The following is a 15,490-nucleotide window of genomic DNA, read 5'->3' on the forward strand; positions in this document are numbered from 1 at the left end:
AAGCTTAGAGGGATTAAAAAACACGTAAAGAAGTTGTGTGATTGGCTTGCTCATTTCAGAAGGTTGTTATTAATGTTCATGATTGTGTTGACACCTTTCACACAGGTAGGTGTAATGAGTGTAATAAGACAGCTGATCTGCATACTTTTTATTGCTACCCACAGCTATAATTCCTTGATTTTTGTTAAAGATCAAAAGTCTTATTTTGATATCATTTTAATTGATTACCAAGATGTCACTTGCATTTTGGAAACTTTGTGGTGTTGGCCCACTGCATCCCAATCCAGTAAAGCCTTCAGGGGCAGATTTTCAGAAATATTTAGGCACTCAGGAGTGCAGATAGATGGTCAGGGAAATTTTCTATGTCTTAGCAGGTTGGGCACCTGCTGCATTCTCTGTTTGAAATGGCAGAATGCTGATAACATCAGGACTGTGGAATCTCATGAAATATTAAGAGTCCCAAAGTCTCAGTCACCCCTGCTTCAGATGCAACAGATGCATTGTGAAAATAATGGCAACTGGATTAGCAAAACCAAACAAACTCAAAAGGCAGCCATCTGTCACCTGCCAATTTTTATACAATGTAACATCAAAAATTACCCTTCTGGAGTCAGAGAGGGAAAAGGGAAATTTCTATTCATATGTATGCATGTATATTGAGAGACAGATGTGTAATTTTAAAGCAGACCTTACTGATGTAATAAGAAGATATTAAATCATCCTGAATGGAAATTCCCTACTAGAGTTACTCTAGTTACATCTCAAATGCTTCTAAGCAGGTTGATTTCAATGTGAATTAGGTGCCCAACCTGCTCAAGCATTTTTTGAAAATTTCTCTATCCATCTATCTGTACTCCCTAGGTGCCTAAACATCTTTGGAAATGTGTCCCTGAAGGATTTCCTGGATCAACACCAGAGAGGATCAAACCCATTCTGACCATTGGATGTTGCACATTAAGAACATCAATGAAATGATTAACAGTGTGGACATTTAAATGACCATAATAGATTTGTTTGCAGTGCTGTAGCCATGGTATTCCTGGGATATTAGAGACAAAGTATATGAGGTAATATCCTTTATTAGAACTACTTCTGTTGGTGAAAGGGACAAAGTTTTGAGCTACACAGAGTTTTCAGATCTAGAAAAAGTAATCTATGTATCAAAGATAAATATAAAATGGGCAGATTATTAAGCATAATAGATTAATACATGATTCAGAAGACCAGTTGAAGTTAAGAGAAGTATTAATAACCGCAGTTTTAGGACAAAGGAGAGTTAGTAGGTTACAAATTGTAGTAAGGAGACATAAGTCTGTCTATTGGCCCGTGAGGTTTGGTGTCTGGCAGAGTTATAAATTTAAATTCCCAAGCTTATATTTGGAATTCCTTTAAGGAAGATGATTTAGGGGCTTGATATGGAGTGATCACTTTTTGAAAAATGTTCACCAACAGACAATATTATGTTTATCTTTTTTTTTCTGTGTGAGTTCATTCAAGAAGGTACAGATCATCAGGTTTCACTCACAAAGTTATTTGGAAGCTTCAGGTGGTAGCCAAGTTAGTCTGTACAGGACAAACTTAAAAACAACAATGGTCTGGTAGCACTTTATAGACTAACCAAACATGTAGATGGTATCATGAGCTTTCGTGTGCCCATAAAAGCTCATGATACCATCTACATGTTTGGTTAGTCTATAAAGTGTTACCAGACCATTTGTTGTTTAAGTTAAAAAGTTATTAAGGAGTTTCATGCATTGGATGAAATACACCGCATTTTGATAGGCAAATGTAAGACCAATGGATCTTGACAAGTGTCTTGTGGTGTTGTAGCAGTGGAGATACGTCTGCAGGTTTTTCATCTGTTCTTATGACAAGATATGGTGCTGTTTAGGGTTGCTCAGTCTTTTCTGTGGAGAGCTTGTTTCTGACACTGAGCGTGGCAAGGTTGGGGGATTACTCGAGGACCAGATAAAAGACAATTAGGAACTTTTTTTTTCAGAATGTGGTCATCATTAAGTACAGATTGTAAATGTCTGATGATACTTCAAATGGATTTCAGTGTGGAGTTGTAGGTGACAATGATGGGAGGGGGTCAATGCTTTGTTTGTTCATTCTCTCACCTTACTGAAGCAGGTGGTACACTCCATGAGCGTCCTTGTTTGGTGTAGGTAGTTTTAAGTGTGTTAAGGTTTATATTCCAGCTTTTCATTTCTGCACATATCCTGTGGTATTTGAGTGACTGTCTTTAGAGAACCAGATTTCTTAATGTGTCTATGAATTTCTTCACTTCCAACATAGCTCATTCCTGAACCAGGGAGTGAACTGTCATTGAAAATTCATGGTTTCTGGCCTGCCAGATTACATAAATTCTTGGACAGTTCAGGACAATCCAGGGATTGGGGCAGAATGCAAGGGGGTGGAGGGCTTGGCAACCCTACTAACTTTATTGGTGCTTTGAGTTTACAGTTTTGTTATTCATATCTTACTGTTATTTTGCATAACACCACAAAATTTAATAATAATTTGGAGGCGCCAACTGTCGTGTTTTTTTTCCACATTTAATTATGTTGCTAGCACTGAAAGCAACCATAGTCCATTTTTAAGATTTAGGGAAAACCTCACACCCACTTAGTTTAAAAGTTAACATGGAACTCCAAACCATCATAAACTGGTATTAAAGCTAACACTATAACCAAAGTCACAAGACAGTCTTGTTGATCTGCAGAAGAAAACAATGGGAGGCAATAAAAGTATGTAACCACTTGTCTCTGCTCTTAATGGTTCACTTAATGAAGCCAAAATGAACATAGCATTTATGACAAACACATTAGTCCCACTGATATCCCCAGCAGTGTGGCAGCCTATGACTTTGGATTTAAATCCTGGTATCATTGAAATCAATGCATAAAATCTTATTGCAAGAGGCAAAATGTGCCTGCATAAGTTGGACATTATGCAAATGCAAATGCTATATTTTTTATTTATCCTCAGTAGTCACGCTCAGATAACTTTAGAAATGCTGTGGTGTTTTAAAAATAATCTTTCAAAAATAGTTTTACAAAATATCTATGATGTCTTACTGCTGCCTCTAGGACTCCTTCTAGCACATGCTATTTATATTACTTGCTGACACCTGCACATGTACTGCAGCACTTGTAATGACTCTGTTTACACAGCTCAGCAACACTCTTAATAACTATGTCTACCTTTTTTTTTTTTTTTTTTTTTTTAAACTTTGGAGCCTAGAAAAATCCTGTCTGCTTTGCAAAAATCCATGGGATATCAGCTACTGGGAGCAAGTGCTATTTTTACCGTGAATAACCTCCTTCCGGGGGCATGCAACTGACCTGCTACATGACACAGTTCTGCTTTTGCAAAATCTTCAGTGATCAGCTTCTGTCTTTAAAGTTGCATTTTCATTTGATTTGTTTCTGTCTGGACAGGGATACATTCAGCTTGGCTAACAGATGCCAAGTCTCTGTGCATTATTCTTGAATTTGTGCCAAAGAAGAATCAAAGTGAAATATGCAGAGGCACACTCCATCCTCTGGGGAAGCCATGATCAGTACCTGATATGCAAGGTGGTTATTTCAAAAGTTTCAGTATATTGGATTTCATCAACGGGATTTATTCCAGTGTCTCTGAAATAATTTGCATTTTCATGTAGTTTGATTTGATCCATGTCAATAATGTGGATTTTTCCCCCTGTTCCTGAGAAGAATCAGAGGGCCTGGGGGAGGGGGCCTCAGTAGATATCAAAATGAAATGCTTGTTTTCAACATACCATACATGTGGCCTTGTCTTATTTTACCTCCATCCTTTAAAAGTCTTTTCCTAAACTTTTAGTCTGGATACTCTGGGCCCAATACTCTCTTATTAACACTGCATATTGGAAGGGAACCTGTTAGAAAACTCGAGCAGGAGACTACAGTGCTTCTGAATTATCCTGGTTTTGCAGAGAAATGTGATCAAGTGAAATCCTTTACACTGCAATCAGGAACATTTCACTATCTTTGGATTAGTGAGCTGGTTTGGTTTCACTTTAAGTTTTGGTAAAACTTTTCATTCCAGAAAGACAAGCAAACCTCACCCGCAGTTACAGCTGAGTACAATGTTTTGAGTTTTGAAATTTCAGTGAAATATTTTACCAAAAAATGCCACCATTTTAATCCATGTTTCTCACTATGTCACTGAATTTAGGAACTGAGCAAAAGCCCATTGATTCTGAAGGGCTGTGTGTTAGGTTCTTGGTGCTCACCTTTAGACAGGAGTAGATCCTTAAGACAGCATGGTCAAATTGGCATACTGTCATGTACAACACATGGAAAAGCACAAAAGAAAGGAACTGAAAATATCAGTGGAAAAATAGCAATAACAATAAAAATAAAATGCTTCTGTGCTGTTTGACAATGTTAGATGTAGGTATAAATAATGTATGTATCTGAGGAATTAAGTACTATCTGACCAGTTAAAGTCTTTTCTTTTCTCTAAGAAAAGCTCTCATGCTCTGGTGTGAGATTTTTCTCATTGCCATTTAAATGCCCATACAGCATATGTATATGGGTACAGTTAAGAGGTTAAAATACATTATGTAGGGATACGTCTAGACTGAAGAGTTTTTGCGCAAAATGTTTTTGAGCAAGTAAATTTACAGTAAATAAGAAAAGAAGGGTTTTTGCATAATAGTTATTCCTCTTTCTATGAGGAATAAGCCTCTTTGCATAAGAGCTCTTGTGCAAAAAGGTGTGTGGATGGGAAACAGGGTTTTTTTTCACAAAAATAGCCTATCGAAAGAAGCACAGGTGCCCTGGTGGCCATTCTGTTAATGGCAATCAGAACTTTCTTGCAAGAGAGCATCCGTGCAGTCTGGACTCTCTCTTGTGCAAAAGTGAATTGCTTTTCTGATGCGCTTTTGCATTGTGGAAGCGCTCTTGTGCAAGACATTTTTGCGGAAGATCTCAAGATGTTTTTGCGGAATCAAATAAACCCTTTGATTCACCTCTGTCATGATGCAGTTTCCGTTTGTTATCTGTTTATTGGTGCATGCAAGCGTCTATGAGAAACTTTCATAAAACTTGTATCATGTATCATACAAACACTTCAGCCAGAATAAATGGTAATGAGAAAAGAGATCAGTGCTGTGACTGTTTCACTAAAAGTAGAAGCAAAATATTGTTATACTTCATTCATGCTTTCTTGTAATATCTGTGAATTAATTAAAATGTTAATAAGTTGGGCTGATGCTAGCACCCTTTCTCAGTATGGGTACAAGAGATGCTGATAAGATCCCTTCTTTGTCATTCGAAAACCTTCTTCGTATTCAACTTAATTCATTTATTCCCAAGTATTTCTAAGGGCTCAATCCCCATCTCTGTTGAAAAGATAGAGGGAGCAAGGTTGCTCAGAGCCACCTTGCTGCCTCTCCTTAACTTAATCTGGCCACTAAAGCAAGTTAGATCATCTGCAGTGCTACTCACATCCTACTTACAACAGCTGGAACGCTAGCATGGGGACTATTCCACCAACTAGAAATTGGCAGACTACATCATACTCCACACCTGGAAGCATCCTCCATGCATCAGAATGGCACAATTGTCCTGTAGGTGTGGGAAAGAAAGACCAGAAGCAGCTGTTGTAAAATGGGTTTTGCCTGTTTTACATCAGCCATGCCTTAAAGTCACTTCCCATTGCTCTGGTACTGCTCTGGTACTTCAATGACACTAGCGAGTCACAGGGTCTGGTCTTCAGAATCAGGTGTTCTAGAATTTGTACCCACTCACAATGATATGATTTTTTCCACACCAGTAGCTCAAATAAAGGTTATCAGTGACCACATTTCACAACAATGTGAAGTTTTATCTCATTTTCCCCATGCCCACATGTGGAATGCATCTTTGAATGTTTACTGCAGACTTTTCAATTTCCATTTGGTCAATAATTATGCTATTCATCATTTAAAAGTTGTCTCCATCCAGATGTTTTGGAGTTGCCAGAACCATTGGTCCATAGGCTATAGGAAAAAGGTCATTATGGTTTAAATTGTGTCTTACTGCCTGGATAACAACCTTCATCAAGCAGCAAATTAGCCGTGAGTGGCAATGTTTCTGAAGATAGATGAGTTCTGACCAATGGAAAGCTGTATTTATTTATTTTTTTTAAAGAAAAACTAGTGGTCATCACAGCATTTTGTTACTAGCAGGTTACTTGATTGTTAGCTTTCAGGGGCAGGGATCTTCTGTTTGTTCTATCTGTGTTTAGTGCTGGGGTCCTGGCTTCTGACTAGAGTTCCTAAGTACTATAGCAATACAAACAATAAATACTAATCTAATAATAAGAAGGGCCCAAAATCTGTTGACTAAAACATTTCCCTACAAAAGTACACATATTTGTATCCTGGGAGAGGTCGTAACAGCCCACTTCCTTTTGGTCCTAGCACTCACACAGAGAAAACGTTCAATGTGGAATTAAAGTAGCCCTGTTCAGTCCTAATTAAGTGGTAATTGCACTCAGCAATGCACTAGAAAATCAAAGGCACTATCATTATTCTGACAGCAAATTGAGAGATTAAAATTACTATTGGTCCAAATCAGGGAGCTTAATTTAAACAGTTAATAATGTTCTCTTTTATCTGTCTATTTTAGGTACTTATAAGGTTCCTATTACTTTAGTTTCTGAGTGCCTCAAATCACTAATACATTTATCCTAATAACACTCCTTTAACAGACTTATGTGCTCTCTGCTGATTTGTCAGACAAATCCTTCAGGAATGGTGGTTGTGGTGTTTCTATTGCATGGCCTAACAGAAGGAGTACAAAAAATAGAGTTAGTTTGGCTTATATCAGCCCTGATTATATGGCTGAAATGAAAGTCATTCTTACTGCACTGCAAAAAATAAACAGAGCAGAAACAGAGCTGGATGTTGTGATGTTTGTTGACTCGCAAGCAGTGATCTTTGGCTGCTTTATGAGAAACTAGGATACTGGCATGAGTTTAATTCATAAGGAGAAATAGACCGTCAGAGAGCAAGACCATTAATTAACTTTTCAATGGGTTCTGTCATACATTGTTATATATGGGAGAGAGGAAGCTAATGATTTGGCCAAAGATGGAAGATTGAAAACTCAAGTAGGAATGACAATGGTGTAGGGTATTGATGCCATATCCAGGAAAATATTAGCTAAAGTAAATGGTTGAAAGATAAAAGAGCCTCAAATCAATATCAAAGCATCTTGGAAAATAACATCCACTATCATGAGATTGCAGACAGGCCCTGCTGCAGGAATGAAAATCAATTGAGACAGGACCAAGAGGATTTAAGACTTGCCTTAACTTTTGAACATAATATTGTCCTTACTATGATGCTTTTTGGATATGAAATCTGGTCTCAAGCCCTAGGAAAGGGTCATATGAGTCATCAGATTCATCAAATTCATTCTAAAACTCCATCAAATAGTATAATTGTTGTGAGACAGGACAACAACATCCCTTCAAAAATGAATATGTACTATGAAGTTTTGTCAAAACAAAAGGTTTTACTGAGATGTATCAATTTTAATGACATGTTTGTGGGAAGATTTTTGAGGCCCAAGGTGGAATCTGTTCAAAAAGAAGCAGGGAATTGAAGAGATGGCCTTTCTGATCTGAAAATGGACACTTCAACACAAATCTGTTTTGTGAATTGTTTGAAAAGTGTGGTTTTGTTCCAGTATGAATGGAAACAGATTTCTAAACCTTGAAGTTGACAAAAGACTGAATTGCTATCCTCTGCCCTACTGTAATGTTAAGCATAGGGACAGAGACTTAAGGTGCACAGAAATTCTTACTTAGGCATTTTCTAATTGTTAAGTCTTCGGCATTAGAACCTTAACAATGTTCTTGTAATGTAGATTTTTGTGTTTGCAATAGCCAAGGTTAAAAACAAAAACAAATTAGAAATACAGAAATTTCATTGAGGAAAAATCTGTGGCATCTAAATTAGTGCATAAACTTTTGAGGATCAAAATCACTTTGTCAGTTTTATCTGAAAAGGTGGTTTTGACCCACAAAAACTACTACACAAATAAACCTGTTAGTCTTTAAGGTACCACAGGACTCCTTGTTGTTTTTGCAGATACAGACTAACACAGCTCCCTTTCTGAGAAATTCCATTTTGTGGCATCTGATTGATACTCACATGTGTGATCAGCCATGCTGGTACTTTTAGGGCCACTGTTTTCTGCCACTTGAGCTAATGGAATAACTGATAATAGTAACAGGCTGCCATCTTCTACATCGAGCAGCACTTAGGAGGAATGAGACATTTTGCCAGAGGATTTCACAGATAAAGACTAACAGTAGAGGAAAGGTGAGACTTGTTTACACAAATAATTATTTTTTGGGAAGCTCGGGTGTGAATCTACTTCACATTAGCTTGCCATGAAGTAACTGTCCATGTGAATGCTGCTGACATGCATTAAAAGTTCCTTAGCACACTTTGTTATATTCCTCTTGAAATTTGCTAAATCAAAGTGCACTATTGAACTGTTCTTCTCATATCCCCATTGCATTTGAGTGAGGCAGCTTTCTCCTCCATGCTAGCTGGACCCAGCAGCAGGGTCATTGAAAGCAAAGGAGACACAGTCTCCCTGATAACAAGTTCAGGTACCTAGATGTGTACCTGAAGGGGGCTGCATCAACTCAGAGCTGCAATTTCAAGGAGAGTCTGCTCAGCTATAGACTGCAACATGTTCATTGTAGACAGAATCTTTGGTCTACACTATTATTTAAGAAATCCCAATGGCACATTTGCAAATTGCAATTATTGGAAGGGTTATAACATGCCAGATTGGAGTGGATTTTCATATGGATGACAAAAGACAATGCATTAGAAATCATAAGTAGAGCTAAATGCAGATTTCAGTGGAAAATGCAAATCTGGCAATACCAAGATATTTTGTGAATTCTTTGCCAAATTGTTTTGGGTAAGTAAAAAAATTAGAAATCTGAAAAATCAAACATCTTGTTTCAACACTTTCAGAATGAACATTTCATTTTTTGTTTAAAACTGTTTTTGTTTAAAAAATACCTTTAATTATATTTAAACCCTCCTTTTAAAAATGGTCAAAATAATTAAAAAAAGGCTTTAATTCTGTCTAAACAAAATATTTTGTCTGATACAAGCTTATTTTTGGTTTACCCCAAACCATTTTTTAACTTCTCAGAATTGCCAAAGAGCTGGAAAAAGCCATTATTATTGCAGCTCTATTTATAAGCAATATCAATAATTCTTCCTCTTTCTGTTTTTTTCAAAAGAATGGCAGTTATGTTTGTTATATAAAAACTGATCTGATTTATTTGAACTCAACTGCAGAAAAATCATGAATTTCAAACATAGAAACAATGGCAAACAAATAACGGGGCCCAAAATGGAATGTTAGTGTCTCTTCCTCCTGCTTCTTTCTCTTCTTCCACTATGTGCATTTGAATATGGTACTGAAAAAGTACAGATTTAGCTGTACCCAAATTTGTTCCACTTAAGGAGAGGAGTTAGAGAGAGATACATTCTACAATATTAGCAATTTTCCATCATGTCACATCACTATTATGTCACATTAATATTTTTAACAGTAATAGAAGACAAAAGCTTCATCCTATTAGTGACTTTCAAATCATATTAATGAATACCAGTTAATTCAACATGCTGCGAGACTAATAAGACATGATGGGAAGTTGCTGTTGTGGTAAGACATTCATAACATATTAGTCCAAGAATGGCAGTACTACATGTTCTGTTCATAATCAACACTGCCAGTGGGTACTAGACACTAATGTAGATTTCTATTAGAGCAAAACAAACAAACAAATTTTGGCTGACACACATTCCCTTTTTCTATCATGTTTTCAATACTCACAAGTGTAAAAAACCTGGTGTAACTTTCCAGTAACAGTCTCAATATTTTAATCGTATAAAACAACATTGTTCCTTTGAGAACTCTTTTCAAAAGTTAAAATATCTCATTCTCTATTCTAATTATCTCATTTATTTAGAGTTGCTGTATTGACAGCAGAGTATATAAAACAGACCTAGTGGTCCTAAGTGACTAATGAGTACCTAGGAAAGGAACAGCATTGACAGTTCCATCTTATCTTTTTTAGAATTCGCAACTTGCAATTCTAAATCTGTGTCTTTTCAAAACATATATAAATGCAACGTTCTCCAGAGTTTATTTTGCTTTTGTAGGTTTTCATTCATTAATATTATTTATACCTGTTTCTGGATGTTTTGTGCATATGGGGGCCTAGTGCAACTATCTCTGAATACAGTGAAACCTTTTCCACTGACTTCATTGAGAGTTGGATCAGGTTATTAACGCATGTCCCTAGTAGAATTGATGTGAGGTCCTACTATAACTGGAATACTGATTCCATGCCTGGTGTCCATAGTTCAAAAAGTACACTTATAAATTGGAGAGGGTTCAGAGAAGCCCCATGACAATGATTGAAAGATTGGAAAACATGCTTAAAGAGCTCAATCTGTTTAATTTAAAGAAAGAGTTTGGGGTGGTGTTTAGGGAACAGTATAATTTTTAAAAAATGCACAACAAATACTTTTCCCATTATTACTGCAGCTGTACAGCAATGTGAGGCAGTTATTTGCCACTATGTTAAGAAGTATTGGCTAATTCTTTAAATAAAACTGAGCAATTGATTGTTTAATGTCTTACCATAATTTCTGCCCATGTTGTCATGCTATGAAGATTATTATGCCATAATCATGGAGGCATTCTTGATTCTTCATTTTCCTTTTTATGCTGTCAATGAGAAGCTGCCATTAAATGTTCTCTGGAACCTTGTATGTTTCACATATGTTATTAGCACAGGATACTACAACCATGATACCTTCAGGTCTTTATTTGCTGATTTTGTATTTTCTTTTTCAAGCATTTGCTGCTTGCTGAGATGTGCATCAATACTTGGACTTTCTACCACATTACTCCTCTGGTTAATTGAAGACGCTGTCCAATAAAAGAAGAGTCCAATAAATGTGTTGATTGGAATTGGACTTCTTCTTTTTCTTCCTTCCATTCACATATTCATTGTGAGAAAAGAAAAAAAAAAGAACAAGGGGAAAGATTTATCTACCAAAGGTTCTCGCAAGTCAGCTGCTCCTTCCTTCACAATAATCTCTACTGATTTGCTTTATGTTACTCCAAAAGGTGAATGATAAGACTCATGTCTAACACTCCTTTAAAATATATTTCAATAGACATTACCCAACAAAAATTAACGAGAAAAGGAGTTGTTTGTCAAACTTTACATTTGAAGAAAATAGCTTCTTGTAGCTCTAAATTGTATCAGTATTTTGTGTTGCAGTTAATAAGATGGGAAATATACTTTATAGTTAAAAGAGCCGTTTACTAATAATGTTCACAAAGACCTTCAGAATAGCACTCAAATATGAACAGAGCCTGGGTCATGGTTGCACTTAGTGAATTGTTTAAGAATAAAGAGTGGGATGCTCCAGCAAATCAATGTACCAATGACTTTAACATAATTCTTGAAATAAAACTCATAGCCATTTAGAAAATTGCAGTAGTCATTCTCAGCATTGTGTGGATATCTATTTCCCATTACCTATCACAGAAGCAAGAACTGGAAACTGTGAGCTTACTTTATCGATTTGCTTAGTAGATTCATTCTGACTTCCATAATTTGGTTCTTGCAGTATTGAAAGCAGAAGTGAGGAAAATATCTGAAGTTGTGCTGAAAACTAGATGGACATGCACTAAAATATTCAAATAACAGCAGGTATCATTACTGGACAGGGCAGCACAAGAAATGATACAACTAGGACCTGTTCTACAATAGACCAAGCACTAGACTAAGCATACCTTGATTTGGTTTACCTTAAGCCAATCTGCCACATCATCTAAACTGCGGGAGGCTGATGGGAGTACACTCTCCCATTGGCTTCCCTTACTTCTCACAGAATGAGGAGTACACCATGCCGGCGGGAGTTGCCCTATGCAGTCGATTTGGGGGTCTACACTAGACCTGCTAAATTGAATGCTATAAGATCAACCTCCAGAGAGTCAATCCATAGTATAGATATGCTCTAACAGGAACATCAGCTTAATGGAAACACTATTGCTCCAAATGGTATTACACTATTCAGTGGGCTTATTAAGTCTGGTCACTATCGTGATATCTAAGACTGTAAATTCTTTGGGACAGAGCTCACACCTTCATTTGTGTTGTATAGTGACTAGCACAATTTGGAAGTAGGCCAATTTATCAGATGCTTCATCTCTTCTGAGAAAAACCATAAATCTTTTACTCCCTTTCCTCTACTAGCAGTAAGCATTATTCATGCCTTGGGTCAAACAGAATCTATCTTGAGTCCAAGAATATTTCAGATAAATTTCAAGTAGTTTCTGAACAATCATTCCCTGTAGCAATGCTATTAAAAAGCCATTGTGATATATGACTGTATCAATAAATGTAAATATAAAGGGAAATATATGATCATTCATAGGCTTTTGGTACATCTAGATGGATCTTATAGCCCTTTTAACCTACAAATGTGATTAGCAAGACACTGGAGTGTGAAAACCATGAGCTAGCAGATAGCATGCTACAAAGACTCTTCAAATTGTATTAGGGTAATTCTGCACATCACTATGTCTCACTAATGAAATGTGCCACATGTTAAAACAGGTCAGGGTTTCTTTCATCAGTTTAGCCTTGCAACGTGCATGGCCTGTGAGATCATCTGAGCCAAAGTGATGTTGAAAAAATAACAACTTTAAAGAATTTTTAAAAATGTTGTCACAAGACACCTCAAAATATAAAGATGTCTGCAGTTTCAGCTGAAGTTTTGGGATCCAAGAACTGGATTCTTATTTCAATTATCTTGTTTAACCTGAGTATAATCTATGGACTGCCATGATTTACTCCTGATGTAACAGAGAGGGGAATTAGGCTTCTTGAGTTGATTTCCTATATGAACTGTTTCCAGATAAAAAACACAAGAAAGGCTGTTATTTCTTTTCCTTTTGGTTTTCAAGAAGCTGATAGTTACTGTTGGGCTATGTCTAGACTGCAAGCCTCTTTCGAAAAAGAGAGTCTAGACTGCAAGCGGAACTTTCGAAAAAGCAAGCCACTTTTTCGAAAGAGAGCACCCAGGCAGTCTGAATGCTCTCTTTCGAAAAACCCCTGTTTGCATTCAAGAACGCCTTTTTTCGAAAGAGCACTTTCAAAAAAAGGCGTTCTTCCTCGTGAAATTAGGTTTACCGCCGTCGAAAGAAAAGTCTAGATGCAGGTGAGTCTAGACCCTGAGTCTGGACACAGCCTTGAAGGGTTCTCATCATTTTAAATCTAGCAAGCAAGAGAAAGATGCAAAATGTACCCATAAACTTTAACAATTGGAAGAAGCAAATCATACTCGAGCAGCATCTTTTATTAATGCAGAAAATATCTAGCAGATGCATTAGAGAGTATGGATGAACTGTCAAGCCACAGAAGCCATTGGTTGTGTTATTTTTAATTTAATTGTCTAAATATCCCTTTCCCTCTTTATTAGTTCAGTAATAGATGTTGATGTTTGCCACCCTAATATCAACAAGTACTGCATATTTTCTCTCCAGCCGGATAACAAGACTGTTGGTATGCAAGCAGTCACATTTAGTAAACCCTCAGAAGGCAGGGTGGCTAGACAAAAAGGCACTGTATACATAGGAGCTGTATTATCTGCATGATCAATCAGATCTGGCTGAGCCTGCTTAGGCTTTTGGGGATAGGCAAGCCTGGCGTAATGCAGGTACTGGCACTGTAAGAAAGTGCCTAGAGCCCCAGCTCCCAGAGTCGCATTATGTTGATGTCAAAATCCCAGCTTTCAGTGGGGAGGAATAAAATAAAAGTTTCTAGCCCTTACGATTACAGAGAAAAGCCTCTAGATATGACTTGAGCATAACCAATTGTAACGAGATTTGCATGTGACAACTTCCACCAAAGGGAGGAACAGCAGACTCTGAGGTCAAAGAGAAAACATTGTGGCCTCACACCCAATAACAGATGGGGATGGTTCCCTGATGCTGGGCTGGTGGTGCCATTCTGCCATGCCTCCGCTGGTAGAGGAAAGAGCATGAACACTAGCGCTAGCTCACTGTTTGATGGAGTGATCACTTAGGTTAGGATATGCCTAAGGCTAAGATTCAATTTGGGCTTGTTCAAATGCTTACCATATTCATCAACATATTCATTTTTCTCATACTAACATGCCATCATCCTGTTAGCATAGACTCTCCCATATGCATATCCCATCATCATCTCAGACTGGTTATTTGATACTTATCATTGTGAATGTGTCTATTTGGGGCTATTAGAGTGAGGGTCTCTTGCTCCTAGTCGGTTTCTAAATAACAAGCCAGTTTGTGCAAAAGCTCAGTAGCTATGGCATGAAGCATCCTTCCTGAAGTACTGTAACATAAAATTTACAGTTTTGAGAATGAGCATCACAGCTGCTGAATGGAACATTAAAAAAATAGTGCATAGATTTATATTTTTAATTGTTTCAGTAAATACAAAAGCCAGAATTAGCTAACGAAGAGTGTGAGCAAGTAAACATTTAAAAGCTGTTTCAGTTTCCACAGGTTAGGTATGCTGCAAATTGATATTTAATACTGTTCATTCACACTCATGATTTGATAATATGGATTGTTAAAGCAAGCCTCTTTTCATTGAACATTACTTAATGTCTTCAGTGCATATGTTGCAACATCCTCTGTGTGTTAAGAACTCTGCAAACTCATCAAAGCTATGTCTAGACTGCAGGCTTCTTTTGGAAAAAGCTTTTCTGGAAGATCTCTTCTGGAAAAACTTCTTTCAAAAGAGAGCGTCTACACAGCAAAAGCACAACGAAAAAGTGATGTGCTTTTTCAAAATATAGTGTCCACATTCATTGGACACTGTCTCGCATTTAAATTCTGATTGCTGTGGATGGAGTAGACACCTCTCTCTTCCCTGTCCACACACACCTTTTTCTGAAAGAGCTCTTTCGGAAAAAGGCTTCTTCCTCACAGAAAGAGGTTTACCTCTGTGAGAAAAACCTCTGTGTTCTTTCGACTTTCTGTTGAAAAAACACAATTGTAGTGTGGACATAAGTGTAGTTTTTCTGGAAAAACAACTGTTTTCTGGAAAAACTCTGCAGTGTAAACATACCTCATATTTTGGAGAAGAAGGAGGATAAGTGATTTTTGTATATAAACTTGATGTGGGGCAGAAAATCTGTGTGCAACTTTTGGCGACACCACACAATTCTTCTAGCGCATTTTGCAATAATCGATTCCTCATGTATAAAATGGGGGAAATAATGTCTCAGTATGTCTCTTATTACCATCAAATTATATGGATAGCGAGCTGGATAGCTGGAATTACCCACAAAGCACATGGGGCCAAATTTTTTGTTGGTGCAGTTTCATTGACCCACAAAATGCACATTCCTATACATTTT

The 15,490-nt window shown here is 37.1% G+C and overlaps 1 long non-coding RNA gene across 1 annotated transcript in view; it reads left to right on the forward strand.

The window, feature by feature from the left end:
• Positions 1 to 11,036, forward strand: part of LOC142827027 (uncharacterized) — a 29,270-nt gene extending 18,234 nt beyond the window's left edge. Inside the window, exons 4-5 of the long non-coding RNA XR_012901389.1 lie at positions 3,444 to 3,581; positions 10,921 to 11,036. This is a non-coding gene — a long non-coding RNA (uncharacterized LOC142827027). The remainder of the gene's footprint in view (positions 1 to 3,443; positions 3,582 to 10,920) is intronic.
• Positions 11,037 to 15,490: the final 4,454 nt, after the last annotated feature.

The sequence above is a fragment of the Pelodiscus sinensis genome, chromosome 1 (genome assembly GCF_049634645.1).
Source record: "Pelodiscus sinensis isolate JC-2024 chromosome 1, ASM4963464v1, whole genome shotgun sequence".
Lineage (NCBI taxonomy): Eukaryota > Metazoa > Chordata > Testudines > Trionychidae > Pelodiscus > Pelodiscus sinensis.